Source organism: Eulemur rufifrons, chromosome 30 (genome assembly GCF_041146395.1).
Source record: "Eulemur rufifrons isolate Redbay chromosome 30, OSU_ERuf_1, whole genome shotgun sequence".
NCBI classification, from domain to species: domain Eukaryota; kingdom Metazoa; phylum Chordata; class Mammalia; order Primates; family Lemuridae; genus Eulemur; species Eulemur rufifrons.
The window spans coordinates 52,972,036-52,999,265 of record NC_091012.1 but is presented as its reverse complement, the minus strand read 5'-3'; the positions used below and the strand labels follow the sequence as shown (position 1 = coordinate 52,999,265).

Genomic DNA, 27,230 nt, shown 5'->3' with positions numbered 1-27,230 from the left:
ACCTTTGGGGCAGTCGGAGGCAAACAGGGTGGGCTTTTCTGTAATAAGGGAGTTACAGAATTGTTGTGGAATGATATTTAACATTGAAAGGGCCCTTAGAAACTATCTAGTCCAATGTCCTCATTTTTAACAAGTGAATAAACTAAGGTCCAGAGAGATTTTGTCACTTACCCAAAGCCATTATGTTTATTTAGTGGCATAATCAGAACTAGAATCCAGGACTCCTGACACCCATTTCAGTGCTCTTTCCAGGACAACACAGCTACTTTCCGCTGTAATGGCATTTGTTTTATCTTAAGTAATAACAGCTAATACTCATTGACCACTCCCTATGTGCCAGGAACTGTGCTAAACACTTAAGTTCATTGTTGTATGTAATCTACAAAACAATGCTAAGAGGTAGGAACTTTTATTTTCTCCACTTGATAGATGAAGAGATGGAGCTTTGGAGAGGTCAAGTACCTGATCCAAGCTTACACATCACACCATCCAGCTCTTTGAATGTTTAATTTACTAAGCTAACCAATCCAATCCAAGAAGAAGAGTACTCAGACTAGAGGAGATATTTACGTTAACCAGAATCTATAAGGCAGAATGTGTGAGTTCTGTGTACATTTGTTTATTATAATCTGGAGAAGAGAATTTCCTGCATTGACACTTGCGAGTCTATATCTGGGAGATTCTTTCTCCCTTCTGAATTCTCTCACTAACATTCACCACTATGTTTAGGAATAATAGCAGGATGAACCTTTACAAATGTGCACAGGTTGGAAGTAAAAGTGGGCAGGTAGAGACTGAAAAATTAACATACTGATTGAATAGATAGGGTATCCTGGGCTGTGTGGAAAGGACGCATCTATTTATTCCACTTGTCAATTCCAGCTATTCATAAATCTCCTCCCATTGATTTTTGGTAGAATAAATCCTCTTGAATAAAAGCCACTTGAGGTAATGGATCTACTATTTTTTTCCTATCTCTTCCCCCCCAACACACACAAGTTTTCTTCATATGCATTTCCCACTCTTCTCCTCTGTAATTAAGAAGCCAAGTAACCATAAAGCAACCTTTGAAGCAACTCATTTAATGCCACAAATGGACAGAAAAACACAAGAGAAAGCATGTACAGGTTATGAGGACCTGTGTGGTTATTTAGCAAATACCTTCTTCAGTTTCCATTCAAATTACTTGGGTGTCTTTGACTTCCATGAGACTGTCTTAATCTGTTTTCTCTTGCTATAGCAAAATACCACAGACTGGGTTATTTATAAGGAAAAGATGTTTATTTAGCTCATAATTCTGAAGGCTGGGAAGTCCAAGAACATGGCACTGGCATCTGGTGATGGCCTTCTTGCTGCACCAGCACATGACAGAAGAGCCAAAGAGAGCTTGCTTTTATAATAAAGCCACTCCCTTGATAGTGACATTGATCAATTCATGAGGGCAGAATCCTCATTAACCCATTAATCCATTCATGAGCTCATAGGGATTAAGTTTCCAACACACGAACCACTGGGGGACCCATTCAAATGATAGCACTGTCCAACCGTGCCATTATTCCTTGGAAGTAGAGTTTGAACTAAAGGACAGAGTTGGTAATCTGGAGAGTTGGATTTTAGTCATAGTAATCGTCTCAGAAGTTCAGTTTCCTCAAAGCTTAGTACCTACCTTTCCAACATACACAGTGATAATAAGACAGCATAGGAAAATATGTGAGTGTTCTTTGAAAAGTTGCAAGTTACATAAATGCAAGATATCATTTGTGATGGCTAATTCTATGTCACAAAATGCCATATATTGTATGATTCCATTTATATTAAACGTCCAGAATAGGTAAGTCCTTAGAGGCAAGAAGTAGATTAGTAGTTTCCTAGGCCTGGAGGTAGAGTGGTTGGGGGTGAGTGGGTAAAGGAGAATGGGTATTGATGATTAATGCCTACATGTTTCTTTCAAGGGGGACAAAAATGTAAAATTAGATTCTACACTTGTTAAAAATGTTTTATTTAGGTCTTCTCTAATTTCTTTCAGCAATGTTTTACAGAGGATGTACAAATTCCCTAGTGTACTACAAAACATTTAACTGTGTACTTTATGTTATTTTTATTTTTTTGAGGCAGTCTCACTCTGTTGCCTGGGCTAGAGTGCTGTGGTGTCAGCCTAGCTCACGGCAACCTCCAACTCCTGGGCTCAAGTGATCCTCCTGCCTCAGCCTCCCGAGTAGCTGGGACTACAGCCACCATGCTGGGCTATTTTTTTCTGTTTTTAGTTGTCTGGCTAATTTCTTTTTATTTTTAGTAGAGATAGTGGTCTGTCTCTTGCTGAGGCTGGTCTTGAACTCCTGTCCTCAAGCAATCCTCCCACCTTGGCCTTCCAGAGTGCTAAGATTACAGGTGTGAGCCACCATGCCTGGCCTAATTGTGCACTTTAAATTGGTGAACTGCATTATATGGAATTATGTCAATAAATACATCAAAAAATGTAAAAAGCCTTCCATGCCCCCTCCTGCTTGCCTTGTCTCTTATTGATGTTCTTCATATATTCTAGGCTTCAGCCAAATGCCAGTAAACTCCATTCCCCAATTATCATCCATACTTTCCTGCCTTTGTATATTTGGTCAGTCTCAACTAATTCCCTCCTATTTATTCCTGTGGAAATCTCATCCATCCTCCAAGACTAATTTCCATTCATTTGTTAATGACCAGATATTCTAACTTGTATTGTAGTTATTGGTCCTTGTCTTATGCCCATTATTAGGCTGGAATCCTCTGAGCTCACACAGTTCATGTCTATTTTGCTACATTTCTGCAGCACCTAGTTGGTCAACGATTAGGAGATGAAATGAATTCATCTTCAACTAAGGGGCCCCACAATAGGATTTTCCTCTAGCCCTTTCCAACTTTGAAATGCTATGATTTTCAGTTATTATAAACTTTCAAACTTCAGTTCTTAATCTTAGTCCTTCAGCCCTCAATAGTTTTTATAGCCATTCATCTCTGAACTCCTGCTGAGTTTTTAGCCTTTTGTTAGCCATATGATCATGGAGTGCTGAGATTTCTGATCTTTCACTACTGTTTAATCAAGATATGTATGAAATTAAATATGTGTATATATACATATATTTCATGTACATATACATAAATATCTAAAAATAAATATAAATAAATATATATTTAGAAAGAGAGACAATCTATTATGTGCCAGATACTGGGAGGATATCAAGACATAACAAACATAAAGATTTGAGAGTTCATGGCCTTTGCAGTTGTAGATGAAGGTGGTTGTATACAGATACAATATACCATAGATTTAGAAGTGCCTGGAGGAAGTAACAGTACCCTGCAATGAGAGATTGAGAAGTGCCAGCCTTGCTCTTCTCAACACACTCCTCCCACCCCTACACAGTATGTAAGTCTTTTTAACTGGCACAGTGTGCTTTGAGGCCATGTCTAATTTACAGACTGGCTTGCTTCATTTTCAACCATATTGCTTTTCAAGTGTCCTGTTCTCATCAAATATATGGGTTTCAGTTATTTTTTTCTTGATTATGTATTAACTTGCCCTTAAGCAACTTAATCTTGTTTATTGACCTATTTTAGGCTTTCTGTTGTCCCTTTTCTAAAATTTGAAAGCTAATATGTTGAAGCTTGTGATTTCTTAATTTAGAAGACATGATCTTTAGCCATTTAATCAAGTTACACCACATTTCATCAATAAGTTACAGAAATAGAAAATGCCCATTTTATTATCACTGGCTTCATCTGATCAGGCTTAAAAATGCTTTCACCAACCAACAGTGAAGGTTATAATTGAATATAGGCCACAGATGTTCTTGGGAATAGAGGGGACAAAAACACAGATTTTCTAACTCAAGAGTTATCCAACACTTGCTTCTAATAGTCACATTTAATTACTTTCCTAAGGCTACCACAAATAACAATTAAGAAAATACTAAAATAGTTTGAGGTAACTATAACTTTCCTACTTTCCTTATATTCCTGAAATTCTTTCTTGCTTTACTTGGTGACAACATGAGTGTCTGGGAAAGGGACCAAAATGAGGAACCTCAGTCAAAAGGCATACACCCCATCTTTGTGCAGTGTACAAAACCAACCACTGAAATGCCTGAGGGATCAGCCTTCTGATTAATGGAGGGTTTGATACAGTGTATAGTTTGTTGTTTTCTGACCCTTAAAAATGTACGAACCTGCTTTCCTGCCTGAGTCCTAACACTTATGCTCTGTGATGCTCTGAGAAGAGCAGGTCCTCAGAAACATCATTCTGAACATCAGGCATTACCATCCAGAACTGAAAATGGCTCCTAAGATTGGACTTACTGTCTCCTGAGTCCAAATAGCTCTAAAATAGCTTTCAAAACATCCCATTAACCTCTTGATATTCTCCCAGTCCGTGGCTTGTCTTTTCATTTCTTTAATAAAGTATTTCACAAATCACTTTTTAATATTAATAAAGCCAAACATATCAATTTTTTCTTTCACAGATTAGGCTTTTAATGTTATATCTAAAAACACATTGCCAAACCCAAAGTCATGATGTTTTCTTCTACACATTTTATATTTTTGCATTTTACATTTAGCTCTATGATTCATTTTGAGTTAATTTCTATGTAGGGTATGAGGTATGTGTTGAGATTCTTCTTCTTCTTTTTTTTTTTTTTTTGCATATGGATACCCAATTGTTCCAGCACCATTTATTAAAATATCCAATTAATTTTTATAAAATGAGTGGGTTAATTTTGAAATTGCTAGCCTTGGTTATAAATTGTGTTCCTATTTCCTTCACATGGATTGGAAAAAAATGTGGAAGTTCTTATTCATTGCAAGTTGGTCTCAGTGGGTTTCTTGGATGACTAGCCATACATTATGATCCATAAAAACCTCTGGAAATATAAATATTGATATTTATAGATTATATATTATATTTTTATCTATTGAATGTTCATCTTGCTTCTGAATAAACAAGAGAAAATTAGGTGAAATTTTAAGAAGAATTTAAAGCCTAGTGATTGGACGACTTTTGTAACTTGTGTCAATCCAGGAAATATCATATACTTTAAGAAACCGAGTGTCCCTGCCTCATACTTTATACCACAATGAATTCCAAATGGATCAGAGATTTTAAAACCAAAATCACAGAGAACTAGAAGAAAACACAGGAGAAAATTTTATATGTTATTTTGCAATGGAGAAGACCTTTTAAGTATGACAAAAATCTAGATGTCATATAAGAAAATATTAATTTGATCTCATATAAATAAAATAATTTCTGCATGTCAAAATACACTATAAACCAAGACAAAGTAGAAAATAAAAATGACATGGGCACAAACAGATATAAAGGATGTTGGAAACCAAGAAGAGGGGAGGGTGGAGAGGGGTGATGGATAAAAACTTACCCATCGGGTACAATGGACACTATTCTGGTGACGGGCACACTAAAAGCCCTGACTTCAGCATTATACAAGGTATTCATGTAACAAAAACATTTGTATCCCCTTAATATCTTGAAATAAAAAATTAAAATGATAGACTGGGAACAATATTTGTTACTTGTACCCAGACAAAAGGCTACTTTTCTTATTAAACATGAAGAATTCCTACAAATTGATACAACAACAACAAAAAGCCATCAATTCGATAGAAGAGCTTGCAAAGGAATAAATCAAAAGTTCACAGGAAATATTAAATACAAGAGACACTTCAACTCATGAGAAACTGCTCATCAATAGTAGTAACAAAAGAAATGAAATGCAAAATAAAACAACATTCAGAATTTTGACCTGCTATGTTGGCAAAGACAAAAAGCTTAATTACACATTGTGTGATCCAGGGTGTGAGAAAATAAGTACTCTCATGCATTGCTGGAGAGAGTGTAAATTGACAATACTATCAAACTGGAGAGTGATTTAGCAATATCTATTAAAACTAATAATGAATTTATTCCTTCTTACACCCACACATCCCTCAATATTCATTGTATCATTGTTTGTAATAGCAAAAAATTGGAAATGATGTCCATTAATAGGGAGTGGTTATATAAAATATGATATATATGCAAAATATAATACTATGGAGCCTTTAAAAATGAGGCAGCTCTCTGTGGTCTGACAGGGAAGGATTTCCCAGATGTAGCATTAAGCCAAAAGCAAAGTGAAGAACAGAATGTCTAGTATGCAACATTTCTAATAAAAATATATTATGGACTATGTAAGTGTGGGACATCTCTTGGCATAGACGTAAGAAACCTCCTGTTTGTCTCAGGAGGATGGTTTAACAAGAGGAATTCTTACTTCTCAGTGATTGCCTTTTTGTCCCTGTGTTAATATTTTAAAAATAAGATAATTTTAAAACTTAAATGATAGTTTTCAATGTGATGTTTTAAAAGCCCTTTAGGCTCTTACCCTTAGGATGCCAAGGCCAAAGATCTGGCTCCTCAAACAGTGCTCCACAGGCCAGTTAGTACCTCCACAGAGGGAGATATTAGAACTTGGTGCTCTTTTCTATATAAATATTCAGCCTACGATGGACACTCAAATGATAAGAAAGGCCTAACAGCACTCGTTGTTTCTGTGGTTAGCTCATATTTAGCATGCTATAATATGACACAACCATGGGAAAGGGAATGGAGACTTCAGATGCACTTTTCAGATCCATGTGAAAAATTTCTGAGTATGAATACCTTTTAAAAATAAATAGATGTGTTGTGTGTGTTTATATGTTTATATACATCTAAAAATAAACCTGAAAGAAAAGACACAAGAGGGTTAACAATGACAATCTCTGGATGATGGGACCATAAGCTATTTTTCTTTGCATTGTTTAAATATATACATTTTCTAATTTTCTACCTTGAACATGGATTGATTATTTAATTAAAGAAAATCCCCCTTCCTTTGAGCATTCATGCCCATGAAATACTACCTTGCCTAATTTACTCTGTCATAAAAGATGAATAACTAAGAAACCATCATTTTGTTAACATACTGAGAAAAAGAGGAGTGTAATAGGAGAAACTTTCAAGGCCCCTCTGTTCAGGCATAGCTCTTATTCTAAGATAATCTACTCTCTGTTCACGGAGGAAGGAGCATGGCCTGCTCACTGGTTACAGGTGACCCTGGAATATTTAGACTAAGCAAAGCTGGTGAACAAGCCAGGAGAAGCAAGTGTCAAATCCCAGAAAAATCAGAGGACCTCAGCTCTGGTTTCAATTTGCCTTTCTATAAGGATCCCCATTTCTGATCCCCTTCAGAGGATGGAAGTCAGAGGAAGTCATGGGAAAAGTGAAGGGACTTTATGGAAGGTTAGGAAATGAGGCAAAGTTATAGAGAAGACTCTCTCTCTTGCCTGGCTTGAATCAGGGGTTTGCCACAGCTTTTTCTCTCACATGTAGAAGTTGTTTCTAAGGGTAAGCCCCACACACAGTCATCAAATAGGGAGGACAACGGAGAAAAAGATTCCAAATCCATTACTCAAATAAGCTTTGTTAGAGGCAGGCAAATGGAAACGTTGCAGCCCTATATTCCATGACATGAATAGTTTCTTATAAAATTAAAATATTCTATTCACTGAGGCAAAATGCCAATTGGATTTGTTAAATTGTGTAACTAACTAGCTTTGTTTCTGTAACAAAAAAAGGTACAAAAGCTCCCCCAGAAATACCACTCACTGCACTATGGACACAAAGAGATAAAGTGTAATAATTTACCCCATAGCCCTTACTTCTTTTTTTAAAACTTTCTTGGTGAGAAAAATTCATTTTGTCCACTATGAAGAAGAGAACAACCCTGGAGGGCTTTTATTTTTCAAAAGGCTTGAGTTTTCCTCAAATGGAACTGCAGCACCTATACAGTAAGGAACTTTAAGTAGCTTAAATGTAACACGGTCTTTGTTACCATCTCAAATTTAGCCAGCCAAATGCAGGAACACCTGCTGTGTAACCTTTCAGTGTTAGTAATGCTAACAGGTTTTCAGTATTTCTACAGCTATTAGTTCTCTACTACTTGGCACTTTAGTTAGAATGAAAGTTTGGTTTTGATGGAGTAGGAATAGATGCAAATTGCCAAGCAACACTTTTCCCACCTAGATTGTGTCACCCAGAGAGACTCATCAAAGGACAAGTCTATGGGAGAAAAAAACATGGGAAACAATTTTAAGCAACTGAAAAGGATGCATAGAGAGAGACTGGGGTCCTTCAGAACTGGTTTCCGTTAGTAACTCATTCAATGAGACAAAGATAATGGAACTGAACATTTTACTAACAACACTTTACATATTTCAAACGTTTTAAAAATCATGGCACATAGACAGTCTCTACGTAGTTATTCTGTATGTTAGAGTGGGTTGCTCCTGTGCAAATACAAATTTCAATTTAAAGTTTCTGAGATTCTTGGCACAGGAGTATGACTCTGAGTTTGTAATTGTGGGTCTGTGATTTATTAATAACTAAGGAAATATGATATTCAATTTTTTAAAAAAGATGCTGGCATGTTTTTAATTGAAAAGATGATGATGTATCAAAAAGTGAAAGCACATTTTCGAAAAAGCTATGTTTAATAGTTGTATTCAGAGTCAACTTGCTTCAAACTTTTTAAATGTGTCACAACTCAAATTGAGCATTTTTAATTGTAAAAGACAGAAATGCCAATTCATACAGAGAAATGTTCTTTCAGTTTCACAGTTTATTTATTACTGAAATTATAGTTGAAATATTTGAAATTGTTACTTTTTATAGATTGAGTAAAAGTTTTAGCTATTCTTTCTACAAGGGATATTTTAATAATTAGATTTAAGAAAAAGACTTGAACATTTAGTATGAAAGCGTTCTCCTTCAATGTAGAGTAGGCACATAAAATGAAACTAAAATGTTTCTATGCGGGAACACCTTATCAACAAATAGTCATTTCATACCCACTTTCGATTTTCTGCTGCATGCATTATTTTGATGCTAATGACAATGATGAGACGTGACTGTGACAAACATGAAGAAAAAACCAAATGGGACAATATTAAAAACTGAAAACCAAACCAAAACACTACTAAGATTATATTGGAAATGAATCAATCACATGCAAGAAAATAAAATAGCCAAACTTAGGATCTACATGCATAAAAAGAGAAATTAATTAATGCTATTTTTTACAACAAAAGAAAAGATAATCTACAAAATATGCAAGTGGTTTTATCTTTCAGATTCAAGAAACATTTATTTATACTTGCTATATGATATGCCTTTCCACATACATTATATTGGATTTCCTTTGATAATGCTTTCACTGATTTTAAAAAGTAATATATGTTCATGTGTGGGGGCAAGGTGTACATGGGAACTCTCTGTACTTTCTGTTCAATTTTGCTGTGAATCTAAAACTTCTCTAAAAAATAAAGTCTATTAAGAAAAAGCAATATATACTCATTGTAGAAAATTAAATTTCCAAAGTTATAAAAAAGAAACTTAAAGTTACCCACAATCCTACCACCTAGAAATCACCATTGTCTTTTCTCTTCTAGCTTTTTTTGATGCATATATGTTCATAACCATTTCAAAAATAAAGTGAGAATAATACTGTATATACAAAGTAATTTAAACATGCTATACTTACAGGAAAAGCAAAAAGTTAACAATAGAAATTAATGTGCCTTTCAGTAATAAATTTAAAAACTCAAGTCTTGTTAACTCTTTGGCCAAATAGGAATTTATTTTCACAACTGGTGGACATGTAAAGCAGATGAAATATTCTGGAAAAAAATGGGATATGTATAATTAAGGTGACAAACACACATCTCTTCTCTTTCTTTCTCATCAGGATCATAAGCCAAGAAACTAAAAATAAAAACATGGATCAAGAATGATCCCACAACCATGATAGAAATAAAATATTTCCTTTTTGTTTCACTAAAGGTGTATCATTAGTATACCTAAAGAAAATTATACTGTAATCAGAAACACAACATGAAAAATTATACTGTATAGAGTCCTACATATAATATTTTAAAAATGAAACCACAGAAAAAAGCATATGAGATATTACATACAAAAATAAGACTATGACACACTGAAAAATATAAAATATTGATAAAAATTGAAGGAGACACAAATTAATGGAAAGATATCTGACCTTCATGGATTGGAAGAATTAATATTGTTAAAAAGTGTCCATACTACCAAAAGCAATCTACAGATTTAATTCAATCTTTGTCAAATTTCAAATGACTTTTCACAACAATACAAAAAACAATCCAAAAATTCATATGGAACCACAAAAGACCCCGAATAGCCAAGGCAATCTTGAGCAAAAGGAACAAAGCCGGAGGCAACACACTACCTGATTTCAAAATATACTACAAACTATAGTAATCAAAGCAGCATGGTACTGGCATAAAAACAGACATATAGACCAATGGAATAGAAGAGATAGCCCAGAAATAAATTCATGCATTTATAGTCAAATCATCTTTGAAAAAGGTGCCAAGAATACACAATGAAGAAAGGACCATCTCTTCAATAAAGGGCATTGGGAAAACTGGATATCCACATGTCTTCTTTGAAGAAGAGTGAAACTGAACCCTTATCTCATACCATATACAAAAATAAACTCAAAATGAATTAAAGACTTAAATGTAAGACCTGAAACTATAAAACTACTAGAAGAAACATAGGCAAATATCTTCTTGACATAGGTCAGGGCAATGATTTTGGGGGTATGACCCAAAAAGCACAGGCAACAAAAGCAAAAATAGATAATCAGGATTGCATAAAGCTAAAAAGCTTCTGTATAGCCAAGGAAACAATTAAGAGAGTGAAGGGACAACCTATAGGATGGGAGAAAATATATGCAAACCATATATCTGATAAGCGGTTAATCTCCAAAATATATAAGGAATCCAGATAACTCAATAGCAAGAAAACAAATAACCCAATTAAAAATGGGCAAAGAACTTGAATAGACATATCTCAAAAGATATAAATATGGCCAACAGGTATATGAAAAATGCTCAATATCAAAATCATCAGAGAAATGCAAATTATTAATAAAACCACAATGAGATATCACTTCACATTTCTTAGAATGACTATTATCAAAAAGATCAACAAAAACAAGTGTTAGGAAGATATAGAGAAAAGGGAACCCTTGTACACTGTTGGTGGGAATGTAAATTGGTATAGCCGTTGTGGAAAACAGTACGGAGGTTCCTCAAAAAAATTAAAAATAGAACTAATATATGATCCAGCAATCCTACGTTTGGATATATAGCCAAAGGAAATGAAATCAGTATGTTGAAGAGGTATTTGCACTCTCATGTTCATTGCAGCACTATTCACAATAGCCAATATATGAAATCAACCTACGTGTCCATCGATGATAAATGGATAAAGAAAATGTGATACACACACACAACAGAACACTATTCAGCCTTAATAAAAGAAAGAAATCCTGTCATTTGTGACAACATAGATGAACCTGGAGGACATTATGTTAAGTGAAATAAGCCAGCCACAGAAAGACATATGCTGCATGATCTCACTCATATGTGAAATCTAAAAGAGTTGAACTCATAGAGGCAGAGAGTAGAATGGTGGTTGCCAGGGGCTGGGGCTGGGGCTGGGGCCAGGGGTAGTAGGGAGAGGTTGGTTAAATGGTACAAAGTTTCAGTTATGCAAGATGACTAAATTTTGGAGATCTATTGTATAACATAGTGAATACAGTAAATGTATTGTATACTTGAAATTGCTAGGACAGTATATCTTTTTTTTTTTTTGTTGAGACAGAGTCTCACTTTGTTGCCCAGGCTAGAGTGAGTGCCGTGGCGTCAGCTTAGCTCACAGCAACCTCAGACTCCTCGGCTTAAGCGATCCTACTGCCTCAGCCTCCCGAGTAGCTGGGACTACAGGCATGCGCCACCATGCCCGGCTAATTTTTTCTATATAGATTTTTAGTTGTCCATATAATGTCTTTCTATTTTTAGTAGAGACGGGGTCTCGCTCAGGCTGGTCTCGAACTCCTGACCTTGAGCGATCCACCCGCCTCGGCCTCCCAGAGTGCTAGGATTACAGGCGTGAGCCACCGGCGCCCGGCCGAAATTGCTAGGACAGTATATCTTAAATGTTCTCATCACAATAAAATAATAAGTATGTGAGGTGATAGATATGTTAGCTTGATTTAATCATTTCACAATATATACATATATTGAAACATCACATTGTACACTATAGATACAATTTTTATTTGTCAGTTATACTTTAATAAAGCTGGGGAATAAATAAGTATATGGTTATGCACCTATTAGATATCAGAATATCTAAAATAAAAAATAATAACAAAACCACATGCTGATGAGATAAATATTTGGCACTTGTAACAGGTGGGGGTTTGCAGACGGCAGTGGTACAGAAATTCTCCCTGGAGACCCTTCAAATCAGAGGTAGCAGGACTTTATGCACTTGTGATTCTGTGATTTTTCCAAGTGTGGGAAAATTTAGACTTGGTGAAATGTGCAGTCAGCTACTTGGCAACATTTCCCACGAGAGCTGGGACTGCAGTAAAAAGTGACCATTTCTGGCACTGTGTTTGAAACACCCTAGATTGGTTCCAGTGGTCTCAAAGGAATATTGCACAATTTCCTCAAAATTATCTAATTATACCAAAGGTAAATTAAGGCATGAAATGCACCCCCCCAAAACCCTTTGATCTAAATTTTATTTTTTCTCTCCTTCTTCCTCAACAAAGCCTTCCTAGACTCACTTGGCCCACAGTGAGCTCTTCCTGTGAAATTCCTTCGGCATTTATGATACAAGTTCAAGTGGCCTTTCTAAGGGCCATGTACGTAATTTAGCACATTCTTCTGAGCCCATGTTCTTGCTCTGTTTGTCAATGATTGGTTGTCTCCCTAATTGGGCTGTCAACTCCTTGAGTATAAGGTCAGTGTCAGATGCCTTAGTCATACTGTCTCCTTTATGCCCCTCAGTGGGTTAGCACAGTTTAGAACCAAATCAATGTTCAAAAACATGAAATTGAGAATGGGTTGGGGGGCGGCCAAGGAGTGATGTAAAGTCTATGTCCTTGTAAAGTATTTAAAAAATAGCTGCAAGAGAGCTACTTGTATGCACACCAACTGCAATATTCTCCTGAGGCTAAGCCCATAAGTAAATTATGTTGGGCTCTGTATTTAACCAGCCTGAAGTCTGGATCTATCTTCCCTGGGCCTTTAGCCAGAGATCACAGAGGAAAAACCAGCCTTGGGTGAATGTCTTGTTTGGAAATGGAAAGACACTGTACAAGTGTTGATGTAGGAACAGCAGCAGACAGGAGCTGAGTCATCTCCCTGACTGGGGAAGGGGGTGTGATCAGGAAAAAAGGAAATTACTATGCTCAGTGAATTGTGGGATTATGCTTTGTTGGCAGCTGGTGAGTGGCAGAGCTGGAAGAGAAACCCAAGCAGGCTGGCTCCACAAGCTGTGACCTCAACCACAAGGTTACACTGCCTCTCAGGAGGGTCCTCTGTTAATGAACATATGCGCTGTTTCCACCTTTCATGCATTTGCAGGACTTCTCTCCATCCATAAGAACAGGGCAATATCTCTAAATCTATCCATCTGTCTATCTCTCCCGTTCACTGCTGTATTCCCAGTTCCTGACAAACAATGGTTGTTGCAGAAAAGTTGCTGAGAGAAGTCTCTCTCCTGTCGCTACAGTACCCTGTGATTGCCTCTGTAGTTTTACTTACCACACTGTGTTGTATGAGGTGGGGCTACTTTTGTTTCAGACATTTCTTTTTTGTTGTTGTTTTTTTGTTTTGTTTCAGACATTTCTTTAAGTGTTTCTGGGAATTTCTGAAATGAACCTGAGTTAGAGGGCTGTATCTGTACCCCTCAATCATTTTAGTGATATGGTCAATGTACTTTGGCCAAAGACCACCAGGCATACACATGTTGATCAAGATGAGTTTATCATTTGTTACAGTGAGGGAGCAAGCACACCATGGAGAATTGAGAGGCATCTCAAGAATAACATGTTAGGGCCGGGCGCGGTGGCTCATGCCTGTAATCCTAACACTCTGGGAGGCCGAGGCAGGTGGATTGCTCAAGGTCAGGAGTTCAAGACCAGCCTGAGCAAGAGCGAGACCCTGTCTCTACTAAAAAAAAAAAAAAAATAGAAAGAAATTATCTGGCCAACTAAAAGTATATGTAGAAAAAATTAGCAGGGCCTGGTGGCACATGCCTGTAGTCCCAGCTACTCGGGAGGCTGAGGCAGGAGGATCGCTTAAGCCCAGGAGTTTGAGGTTGCTGTGAGCTAGGCTGATGCCCTGGCACTCTAGCCCAGGCAACAGAGAAAGACCCTGTCTCAAAAAAAAAAAAAAAAATAAGTAAATAGCATGTTAGAAAAGACTTACTATAGGATTGGGCTTTGGCTGGGTGACTTGGGGCAGGGTCAAAGGAAGGTATGGTTCGCTCTAAGTTGAGTGCTGTCAGAAGGTGGAGCAATTCTGTGACCGTTTATTTCAATAAATCTTATCTAGAGGGAGAACAGAGTAGAGTGAAGTGAAAGCTCTAGTTAAGAAAGAAGAAGCAGTCACTCAATTTGGCTGGGAGAGGAATGTTGGGTCATTTCTGTGGTTTGGAAAATGTTTGTATTTTGTCTGGGTTCAGGCATTACAGAGTGGTCTTTCTTTTGTCCTGATCCATCATAGTCACAGAATTGTCTTGTCCGATATTGGTGTCCTGTGGAATTCTTTATGTTCATTAGAATACCAAAGACCTAGTTTGGTGTTGCTACTAGTGTGGAGCCAGCTCCTAGCAACACCAAGTTTTAGTTGATAGAACCAGTGCATCTCCTGGATGTTAAGAGATGCTTTTCTCTTTCTCATATCAGTGTTTTAGCAGAAGGGCATGCGCAGAGGGCTTCCTTAAGTGCATTTCAAATAGCCTCCTAACTGTCCCCTCCATCCTACAAGTGTTTCTGCATCCAAGCCCTTGTTCTCTTGCCCCCACTGCATTGCTCTGTCTCCATCTACCCAATCCCTGGTGTATTTCTGGGTCTACTCCAAGTCTTACCTCTTCCATGAAGCCATCTCTAATCGGTCTACCCCGAAGGACTTTTGCACTGCTCTGATTTCAGTGCCTTTATTGTTTACTCTGCTTCTTAGGCACTTTATGGTTATATCAAGACTGTCTGATTCACTACCATATCCTAAGGCCTAACACTACCATATCCTAAGGCCTATCACTACAATCTAGTGATAAGTGGTAGCATGTACTGTTATTTACTTTTTAATGCATGACTCTTACCTCCCCAAATGAACTCTAAGCTACTTGAGGGCAGAAATTATGTGCTGAGAACTCATATGTTACTTATGTGCCAGGCTCTGTTCTAAGTTTTTACGTATCTTAACTCATTTAAAACTCACAACAAACCTATGTAGTAAGTGCTATAAATATCTCCATTTTTCAGATTTAAAAAAACCCACTGAAGCACAGGGAAACTAAATAACTGCCCAAGATTACACAGGTACTAAGTAGAAGTGCCAGCGTTCAAATCCAGGCACTTTTGTCCCCGAGTTTGACAAATTCTTCTTTGTAGTCATAGCAAGGATATCTGGAATTAAAAAGTACTGTACTCTAGAGAACGTGTTCCCTAGTCTATTTCTCTGGAGCTGAGGTGTCTCCCAAGGAGGTGGAGAAATCAGGAGCTCCCTAATAGAGGTGGACTCAAAGGTAGAAAAATGTGATTGCTAAAATCTAAGCTTACCACACAGACAAATGACTGCATATTACTCACATACCAAAAGCATTTTTCCTTTACAAAACCCTACTTTCAAAGAAAAAGCGCCCTTAATGCATTTCAAATAGTCTCTCATCTACGACATTTCCCTTTCAGTCCTCACCCATCTCTCCCCATCTCCATCCAACTCCAGCCACTGTAGTGGCTCAAGTGGGAACCACTGTAGGGTTTTAGAACTTATGGCAATGGGTGTGTGTCCTTTTCATTCCCAGAAGGCTCCATAGGTCAGTGGCCTGGTGAGGTAATCTGCTGCCTAACAGTGCCAAGTGGTCATTTGAAGCTGAAGCAGCCCAAAGGATGAGACTATAGGCTGCACTGCAGAGGAAGTTGTTGGCATGGGGCTTCCTGAACTAGACCTGTCAAACAGCCCATGGAGCTGTCTCTAAATTTTTTTTTTGGTTAGAGTCATTTATAATAGCTCCTTCAATGGCTCCATTGACCGTCCTGCCATGACATCCAAGAAGCTCTTCTCCTAACCACTTGGAAAATAGAAAAAGGGGAAATATATATATACAAACTGATTTTTTTTCTCATTTCTTTGAACTGGTGTCTTCTCAGGTACAACATTTTCTGGTTCTTTCCCAGTCCTGGACTGCCATAGATAATGGGACTGCAGCTTTGCCCTGGAGGGATCCTTGGGGCACCAGTAAAATGACAGCCTCTGAAGAATTATTAGGTCAGCTGGTTCCAAAGCATTTCAGGCTGATTAAGGCCTTGGAGGAATCTTTTTCTTAGTCCTTTCTGCTACCTCTTCTGTGCCTTCCCCTCCAGTTCACTCACAGGCTGAATAGTGATGGATAGCAAAAGGCAAGGTGATAGCACACGTGGATCTTCTCTCCCAATGCTATTTGGGCATAATTCCCTTTACATAATACATATTCTTGAAAATACGTATTAACAAAACTCTGTTTTCTTGAATACAGCAGCTACCATTACTGTGTGAATTAGAATAGCATTGTTTTGAGGATCTACGAAGATATTATATGCCAAGTTAGATCAATGCAATTTTGGTATGCAGTATTTCCTTAGACGATGCTACAATTATCCTCGTGTTATGGGTAAGCAAACTGAGGCAGAATGATTCCCAGAAACAGAAGAGGAAGACAGTATAGAGAGGTGAAAGATAAGAGAAGGAAAGTACAGGAAGTGTTGGGCAGGAGGTAAGACGATGGTGGTGGAGCTTTGTAGCAGTGGGTTAGGAGAGGTGAGGGAAGCTTTTAGGTAGAAGTCCTTTTATTGTGAACCTGGAGGGAATAGAAAAAGAAACCATGACTAGAACCTTCTTGGAGGCACTGGCTGGGCCACCCTCGTGGAATGAAAAGATCTGAGGTCAGAGTAATTGGGGAAAAAAATGCTCTTAATTTTTGTCTTTTCTTCTCTTGGAGCAAAGCCCGACCTCTACTCTAAAACAGTCTCACTGCTCCACCCAGTGGCAGTCTGTCAATAGTGCACTGTGGGTATCTGCAGCAGCCACCCAGACCCACTGAATCAGAACCTTGAAATGGAGGGGAGAAGTGCTTGTATTATTATTTTTTAAGCCCATGGGATTCTAATGTGCTAGAATTTCTGGCCAAACTTGTGCTTTCCCTATGACATAGAGACTTTTTCCTGATGTCAATCAGTACAGCAGGAGGCACCAGACCAAGGCAGTAACCTAGACCCTCTCTTTGCTTTTTGCATACTCTCTTCAGGAGTTTTATTCTTTCTCACCAGCTACCACTTCTCAGTGGGTGATTGTGTATTAGGTGCTGGGGATACAGCGTTGCATACAACGAGCAAGGTGTCTGTTCTCATGGAGCCCACAGTGAGGCAAATCTATACTTACAGACGGTGATAAGTTCCATGAAGGAAGAAGACATGGTGTTGAGATAAAAAATGACTGAGGTCAGAGAAAGCCTCTTTGAGGAGGTGATATTGAAGCTGAGACTTGAAGAATGAGAAGAAGTCAGCCATGGGAAGAATAGAATGAGGGTTTTGTGCACCAGAAAGGACAGTTTAGCGAGCAGACTGTAGGCTAGATTTCAGCCCACCCTGCACCTCAGCTGGATACCTATGATTAGAGAACAATCTGTACAACCTTACATGAGAGTAGGGGGTGCAGGGATTGGTCCATCAGATGGAATTGCATGTGCAGAAAAGACCTTCATGTGTTCCAGAAACTATGAGACCAGTGTAACAAACAGAGACTATATTACACAGGGTCTCATAGGGTAGAATTAGAAGTTTGTATCTTATTTAATTCGTGAGAAGTCAGTGAAAGTTTTTATACCAGGACTGAAAGAGCATATTTTAAGAATATCTCTCTGGTGGCTGTGCAGAGAATCTATTGGAGGCGGCAAGATCAGTTAGAACACTCTTGAATAGTCAAATCAAAAACGCTTTTTGAGGCCGGGCACGGTGGCTCATGCCTGTAATCCTAGCACTCTGGGAGGCCGAGGTGGGCAGATTGTTTGAGCTCAGGAGTTTGAGACCAGCCTGAGCAAGAGCGAGACCCCGTCTCTACTAAAAATAGAAAGAAATGATCTGGACAGCTAAAAATATATGTAGAAAAAAAATATCCTCTACTAAAAATAGAAAGAAATGATCTGGACAGCTAAAAATATATGTAGAAAAAAATTAGCCGGGCATGGTGGCACATGCCTGTAGTCCCAACTACTCGGGAGGCTGAGGCAGGAGGATCGCTTAGGCTCAGGAGTTTGAGGTTGCTGTGAGCTAGGCTGACTGACGTCACAGCACTCTAGCCTGGGCAACAGAGCGAGACTCTGTCTCAAAAACGCTTTTTGAAACTGCTGATAAAAATAAAAAGAAAGAAAGAAAAAAAATCACAAATGCTTTGGTGCAAAAGTAATGGTGGTTTTAGCATTGCTGACATTTGCCATTTGATATTGGAATACATTCTTAAATAAATGTGGTTATGTTATACATCATTTTAATGCCCATTTCTCACTTTATGTTTTTTTGCTAATGACTTATTACTTGCTGTTTATTTTATGTTTATTTTAGACTATGGAAATGATGTTAGACAAAAAGCAAATTCGAGCGATTTCCTTATTCAAGCTCAAAATATGTTGTAAAGCAGTGGAGACAACTCGCAACATCAACAATGCATTTGGCCCAGGAACTGCTAATGTATGTATAGTGCAGTGGTGGTTCAAGAAGTTTTGCAAAGGAGATGAGAGCCTCGAAGTTGAGGAGTGCAGTGGCCGGCCATCAGAAGTTGACAACGACCAACTGAGAGCCATCATCGAAGCTGATACTCTTACAACTACACAAGAAGCTGCCAAAGAACTCAAGGTTGATCATTCTATGGTCGTTCAGCATTTGAAGCAAATTGGAAAGGTGAAAAAACTCAATGAACTGACTGAAAATGAAAAACAACCGTCGTTTTGAAATGTCATCTCTTATTGTATGCAACAACGAACCATTTCTTAATTGGATTGTGACATAAGATGAAAAGTGGATTTTATATGACAATCACAATGACCAGCTCAGTGGTTCGACCAAGAAGAAGCTCCAAAGCACTTTCCAAAGCCAAATTTGCACCAAAAAGAGGTCATGGTCACTGTTTGGTGGTCTGCTGTTGGTCTGAACCACTGCAGCTTTCTGAATCCTGGTGAAACCATTACATCTGAAAAGTATGCTCAGCAAATCAGTGAGATGTACTGAAAAGTTCAACACCTGCAGCCAGCATTGGTCAACAGAAAGGGCCCAATTCTTCTCTATGACAACTCCTGACCTCACGTTGCACAACCAACGCTTCAAAAGTTGAACGAATTTGGCTACGAGGTTTTGCCTCATCCACCATATTCATCTGACCTCTCGCCAACTGACTACCACTTCTTCAAGCATCCCGACAACTTTTTGCAGGGAAAACACTTCCACAACCAACAGGATGCAGAAAATGCTTTCCAAGAGTTTGTTGAATCCCAAAGCATGGATTTTTATGCTACAGGAATAAACAAACTTATTTCTCATTGGCAAAAATGTGCTGATTGTGATGGTTCCTATTTTGATCAATAAAGATGTATTTGAACCTAGTTATAATGATTTAAAATGCACAGTCCAAAACTGCAATTACTTTTGCACCAACCTAATATTAGGATGGTAGTAGTTGAAAAGGTGAGAAATGGACAGATTTGAGGATCATTTAGGAGGTAAGCTGACAGAATAGACGTAGGGAGGAATTAAAGAAGGCCACCAGGTTTCTACAGCAACCGGGAGAATAGAAGTGCTATTTCCTAGGATGGAAGAGCAAGTGAGGAAGGAGGAGCAAATCAAGAATTATGTTTTAGCTTCTCCAAGTTGGAGAAATCCATGAGATAGTCAAGTGGAGATGTCAAGTAGAATTTATTGTAAACTCACAATAGGGGTTTGAGACAGAGATCTCAATTTGGAAATTATAATCATTGGGTTATTTTTAAGGCCATGAGAAAAGTATTAGATCACTGAGGGAAAAGGAATATAGAGAGGTGAGGCCCCAGAACAGAGTCCAGAGAAACTCCAAATTAGGGGAATCAGGTAGACAGTGGCCAAAGAGAAAAACCAAGAAACTGTAGTGCCACCAAAATCCTGAAAGGGAATTGTTTCGGGAAGAATAATGTGGACAGCTGCTGCTGAAAGATTAAGGAAAATGAGAATAGAAAAGTGACCAATGGCTTTGACCACATGGTGGTCATTGGGGACCATAATAAGAGCAAGAAGGCAGAACTAGAAAGATAATAGGTAGTGGTCAGAGAGTAGAATGCTTGAAATTGAGATTTTGGAACTGATGTAGATTTTCATTAAGAAATGTCTGGGATCCTTGGCATGGCCCTGGAAGTAAGTGGCTGGGGTCAGGTAGATGACAAATCATATGAAATGAAGAAGCTAAGAGACAAAGAGGCGTGGGTGTTCCATGGTAAAATTGTCAAAGATTTGGGGTGGAGAGACAGTATAGTGAGGTTGCCACGCAGTTTTTTTTTTTTTTTTTTTTTGAGACAGAGTCTCGCTCTGTTGCCCGGGCTAGAGTGCTGTGGCGTCAGTCAGCCTAGCTCACAGCAACCTCCAACTCCTGGGCTCAAGCGATCCTCCTGCCTCAGCCTCCCGAGTAGCTGGGACTACAGGCATGCACCACCATGCCCAGCTAATTTTTTTCTACATATATAATTTCAACTGACCAGATCATTTCCTTCTATTTTTAGTAGAGACGGGGTCTCGCTCTTGCTCAGGCTGGTCTTGAACTCCTGACCTCCAGAGATCCTCCTGCCTTGGCCTCCCAGAGTGCTAGGATTACAGGCGTGAGCCACCGCACCCGGCCTGCCAGGCAGTCTTGAGTGTACTTGTGATCATCAATTTGTAGTGAATCCAGTCAGCCAATTTTCAATATTTTTAGCTGCTTCAGTTAAAGGCAGGGGAAAGGAATGCCACTTGGTTGAACTATGGTTGGGGTTTTGCCTAGTGAATATGATAGACAAGCTAAGAGGAAAAAGGGATTGGAGTGACTTTAACAGTGAGTGTGTGTTGGCTTACTACTGCTGCTATAACAAATGACCACAAACATAGTGGCTTAAAACAACACATTCTTTTATATTACGTTTCTGGAGGGCAGAAGTCCAAAATGGGTCTGACTGGGCTACAATCAAGGTGTCAGCAGGACTGCATTCCTTTCTGAAAGCTCTGGGGGAGAATCAGTTTCCTTGCCTTTTCAAGCTTTTAGAGGCCACTCACATTCCTTGGCTTATGGTCCCCCTCCTCTATTTTCAAAGCCACAACATCAGGCCAAGTCTATCTAATGTCACCATCTCTCTGGTTCTCTCATCTGATTCCCTCTTCCACTTTAAGAATACTTGTGATTGCATTGGCCTATCTGGATAATCTAGGATAATCTCCCTATCCTAAGGTCAACTGATTAGCAACTCTAATTCCATCTGCAACCTTAATTCCCCTTTGCCATGTAATCTAACATATTCATGGGGTTCTGGGAATTAGGACATGGACATCTTTGGGGAGGCCATTATTCTGCCTACCACAGAGTATTATAAAACATAATGAATGGAATCTAAACTGGGTCAGGAGGCAAATGAAGAAAACAGTGGGCATATAAAAAGTGGTGGGGTCAGTAGATTAGAGAAGTAATCTGATGGGATTGAAAAGTTGTAGCAATGGAGAAGAAATTTCTAAAATGGTGTCATTTCTGATGATGCAAAGGCTAGTATAGGACCATGGGAGTGAGTATTGGATGTAAGTTTACAGAAAAGATCAGGTGAGGAGGTCATGGAAGTGGGATTGCAAGGTGAGGAATGGGTCATCTCTGTAGATGTTAAAGTCATCAAGAATGATGAATAAACTTCAAAGCAGGGAGGACAACTGAGCATGCAAGGAAAGGCATAAACTCCACAAGCTAGGCGAGCCCATATGTAAAAAGGGGCCTTCAGTGGTACAAACTCACCCAGGACCAGGGCCTAGCAGGGCTGCAGTTCCTGCTCAGCAGGGAGCATGGAGCCCTGACATGCAACTCCACTCCCAAGGGCTGAGCTCAAGGTCACAGAGCCTGTGTAGTGACTCCCTTGGGATGTGGGAGTCAAGGTCAAGTCCCAAAAGAGACCAGAGCCTCTGAAGATCCCCCACCCCTCCCGGGGCTTACATAAGCAGCAGGAAGTGCTGGGCTTGAGGACCGTGGGCTCTTTACCCTGCCTGTAGGGAGATAGCAATTCTGCGTGGATGTTTCTCTTCCATGAGCACCTACAGCCCAGTCTGGCTGTGGCACAGTGAACTAGGAGGCCAGCAAGGAGCCAAGCCACTTGTTGTTGGGGAGGGCAGGGTCTCACCTGAGGGTGCAACCCCTCCTCGTCCCCAGCATCACTGCAGAATCACACTGGGCCACGGGAGCAGAAACCTCATGGGGGGCCATGGAGAGGATGCAAAGGAAGAAAGGACGATGACATGGGAAGGCCCGTGTAGACAGCCAAGCCCTGGGCAGGTAGAAGAGAAACACCATTACTGGTGATAGTGATTCCGAAGCCCTTTGATTCATTCCACAAACATTTATCAAGCACCTACCTTGTGCAGAGCCCTGTGACAGGCACCATGGGTGTTACAAACTTGAGGGAGGCCCGGACGTTCCACCTAAAGCACCTGTGCTTTCGCAGAGGAGCTAAACCATGTCCACACATAGCACTGTCATTCAGGATGGCCTGCGGATGGGGAGCAGACCCAGGAAAGAAGGCTGCCTGGAGGCGGTGAGTTTTGAGCCAGGCTGCAAAGGAGAGCTTTGGACTGGCCTCCCAGGGGTGTTGTTCTCTGCCATTGCCAACATTGAGTGGAAACGTCTTCAGGTTGTTGTGGCCTCTGGTCCCTTCCCTGGCCCACCCCACCCCTGATGATGAGTCTGCAAATAGAAAGGACTCGGCCACTTCTTTTGACTAACAGAGTGAGTGGGGTGGGGAGAGGCAGCACCTTTCCCTGAGGAAATCTGAAATCCTGGGTTGTGCCAACTTCCCAGCTTGGAGAATGTCAGATATCATGGGTAGGATGGCTGGAGATGAATGAAAGGCACCAATCACACAGCAGAGATTGGGAGTGTGACCCCCTGGATGAGTTTGCATCCCTGGGAAGGCTCAGGCAGATGACTGAGGCTATGGAGACTGTTCTATGGACTCCTGGATCACATACTTGCCATGAAGGCAGCCCCAGTGTAGGACCTGGGAGGACACTGTCCCTTAGTTTTACTTCAGGTAGTTTCATTTCACATTTTTTTTTTTTTAGAGACAGGGCCTCACTCTGTTACCGAGGCTGGAGTGCAGTGGTGCAATCATAGCTCACTGCAGCCCTCCTGGGCTCAAGTGATTCTCCTGCTTCAGCCTCCTGAGTAGCTGGGACTATAGTTGCACATCACCATGCCTGGCTAATTTAAAAAAATGTTTTAGAGATGAGGTCTTGCTGTGTTGCCCAGATTGGTTTCAAACTTCTGACCTTATATAATCCTCCCACCTTGGCCTCCCAACATGCTAGGGTTATGTGTGTAAGCCACCGAACTGGGTCACTTCACTTCTTGAAAGCACACTTGTTCATTTTTTTCCTTTCTCCTTTGTTTGCTGATGCCAATCACTTCCCCCTCCCAGCGACTTGGAGCCAACTCCAACCACCTGGTGAGACAGCTTACTGCCACTGCAATAGAACCATCTCCTCCATGATCTGCTTCACTCCTTCACAACCACTTGCTCCATGGCAAGCCCAATGCCCACCATAAAGAAGTTTCTGGTGAGCACTTCTTTGCCAGAGACTTCAAGATTGACAGTAGTCATCATGTTGTGTTTCAGACCCACTGATAAGTGAAGGAGGCAACTGGAGAAGAAATGATTGAGTATAAACTAGAATACTGACAAATATATCAGAATATTGACACTCTTTGCAGGTGGGAAGGCTCAGCTTCCAGAGGTCTTGGAGAAGTCTTAGACACCCTTCCTCTGAAGGGCACATGAATGACAGGGGAGGATGCACTAAAATGGGGACCATGGACAGTCTGTCATCTTTGGATTTCATGAGCCAAACAAGCAATAGGTACAAATGGCAGTTCCAAGGAGGCATGGCACTGGTACATGGAAGCCACCAAATAAATTTCATAAATGAATAAATACATAGTTTAATGAATAAAGTTGACCACTATAGGTAGGAGATGAAGAGAATGAAAGACAAATGTGGAAGGGAAAGGTGATACAAACAGTGCTTGTATGGAAGGCAGAAAACCTACTTAGCAATAATTGTTATTAGCAATAATTATCTTTAGTAGTACTTATAACCCCAATCTGCTTTCCAGGCCCATTTGCTACTCTTCCTTGCTGCAACCATTTCCCCAGACAGGCACACACACACACACACACACACTCACACACACACACACACACACTCTATACTAGTCAGGGCTCTCCAGAGAAAAAGAACCAATAAGATATATAAGTATCTAGAAAGAGATTTATTATATGTTATTGGCTCACAAAATTATGGAGGCTGAGAAGTCTGAGAAGTCCCATTATCTGCCCTCTGTAAGCTGGAGATCCAAGAAGGCTGGTCATGTAGTTCAAAGGCCTGAGAACCAAAGAGCTGATATAGATTCCAGTCTGAGTCTGAAGGCCTGCGAATCAGGAATGCAGAGGGCAGGTGATCAATTTCCCAGGTCAAGCAGTCAGGCAGAGAGAGAATGAATCCTCCCTTTCTCCACCTTTTTGTTCTATTCAAACCCTTGATAGATTGGATGATGCCTACCCACATTGAAGAGGGAAATCCACTTTACTTTGGCTACCAATTCAAATGTTAGTCTCTTCTAGAAAAATCCTGACAGTTACACCTAGAAGTAAGGTTTAACCAGATGTCAGAGTATCCCATGATCCAGTGAAATTGACACAAAAAGTTAACTATCACACCCCCCCCCCACACACACACCCCTCTGCCACTGTTCATGCTGTTTCCTTTTGCACCAAGCAAACCAAGTGCCCAATCTTATCTCCCTGCACAAAGAAGCAGCTCCCTCCCCACCATCCTTCACTACCAGTTAAACTCCTAGTGATCTTCAGAACCCAGCTGAAATGCCTCCTCCTGAACACTTTCCAGGCACCAACTCACTTACCTTCTCCCCTACTCATAATTTTCTCTTCTGTGCTCCCATAGCACTATGTGCTCTTCCTCATTTTAGAACTTGACACTTGTGTCATCATTGTCCAAATGTCTGTATTCCCCTCTAGATCATGAACTAGAGCAAGCCATTGGCCTTAGGTACCTGTGAGTTCATAGCCACTAGCACAACTCCTAGCCATAGTAAGATCCTCAATACGTGCCCAGTGAATGGGATGGGGAACCTGTGGCTTTGGGGCCACATGTGGCCCTTCTGGATACTGGAGTACAGCCTTTTGGCTGAATCTAATTTTTACAGAACAAATCCTTTTAATAAAGGGATTTTTTTTCTGTAACATTTGTATTTGGTCGAGGGGCCACACTTGAGGATCTGGAGGGCCACATGTGGCCTTGAGGCTGCAGCTTCCTCCTCGATGCTATTAATATTGCTAGGTGGTGGTGATTTATTTGAGGAGTCAATACTGTTTAAAGTGAATGAAGAATTAGTCTCTTTGAATAGTCTGCATGGAACAACTACAGAGAGTATTTTCAAAGAAGTTGAAAAAACACTAATTTAGCATAACCTAAAGTGGAATCTGCTGTGTTACAATGATGGTGATAAAAAAAAAATGTATGGCACAGAAAAAGAGTTAATAAACAAATATACAAAACTTTTGAAAAAACAAAGTATTTAGCCAGACATTTTTCGCTGAGAATCACCCCGGTTTCCTGCTTCTACAGTGCTTGGACTGAACCAACGCTCGACCCCAACCTGGGCCGGCTGCTCAGAGCTAGCCCTCTGCCACCTCCTCACCGTGCCTTCAGACCGCCCCGAGGTCCCCACAGCCGCTCCAGCGCCTCCCAGCCGCTGCCGCCTCTCCTCAGCCGCCGCCATGACTACCCCGTCCTCCTCGCGGGTGCGCCATCAACCACCAGATCAACCTGGAGATCTACGCCTCCTACGTCTACCTGTCCGTGTCTTACTACTTTGACCGCTACAATGTGGCTTTGAAGAATTTTGCCAAATACTTTCTTCACCAATCTCATGAGGAGAGGGAACATGCTGAGAAACTGATGAAGTTGCAGAACCAACGAGATGGGCGAATCCTCCTTCAGGACATCCAGAAACCAGACCATGATGACTGGAAGAGTGGGCTGTACGCGATGGAGTGTGTGTTACACTTGGAAAAAAAGTGTGAATCAGTCACTACTGGAACTGTACAAACTGGCCTCTGACAAAACTGACCCTCACTTGTGTGACTTCATTGAGACACATTACTTGAATGAGCAGGTGAAATCCTTGAAAGAATTGGGTGACCACGTAACAACCTGCACAAGATGGGAGCCTGAGGCTGGCATAGTGGAGTATCTCTTGACAAGCACACCCTGGGAGACAGTGATAATAAGAGCTAAGCCTTAGGCTAAACTTCCCCATAGCCACGGAGTGACTTCCGTTGTCCCCCAGGCAGTGCATGTATGTTGGAGTTTCCTTTACCTTTTCTATAAGTTGTATCACAACATCCACTTAAGTTCTTTCATTTGTACCAAGAAATTTGGTACCTCCCCAAAAAGAAAGTATTTAACTCCTACAGTTATTTACCATATTATTTATCAGTTACATTGCAGAAAATATTTTAATCTCTCATGTGCTATTGAGCCAGTACTCATGAACTTAACCATTGGAGTTCTGTGAATTTTTGTCAGAAATAGAAGCTGAATATCCCAATTTGCCCTTCCATACAGCAACACGGTGGTACAGGTTTTTTGTTTTTGTTTTTGTTTTTGGGGGGGTTTTATTTGTATGATTTTTTTTCTATCAGAAGCACCGTCATTTTTAATATCTTATGAATGCTG

General features: G+C 40.0%; 1 pseudogene; it reads left to right on the top strand.

The window, feature by feature from the left end:
• Window positions 1-19,346: 19,346 nt before the first annotated feature.
• LOC138378894 (ferritin heavy chain pseudogene) lies at window positions 19,347-26,905 on the top strand (annotated as a pseudogene).
• Window positions 26,906-27,230: the final 325 nt, after the last annotated feature.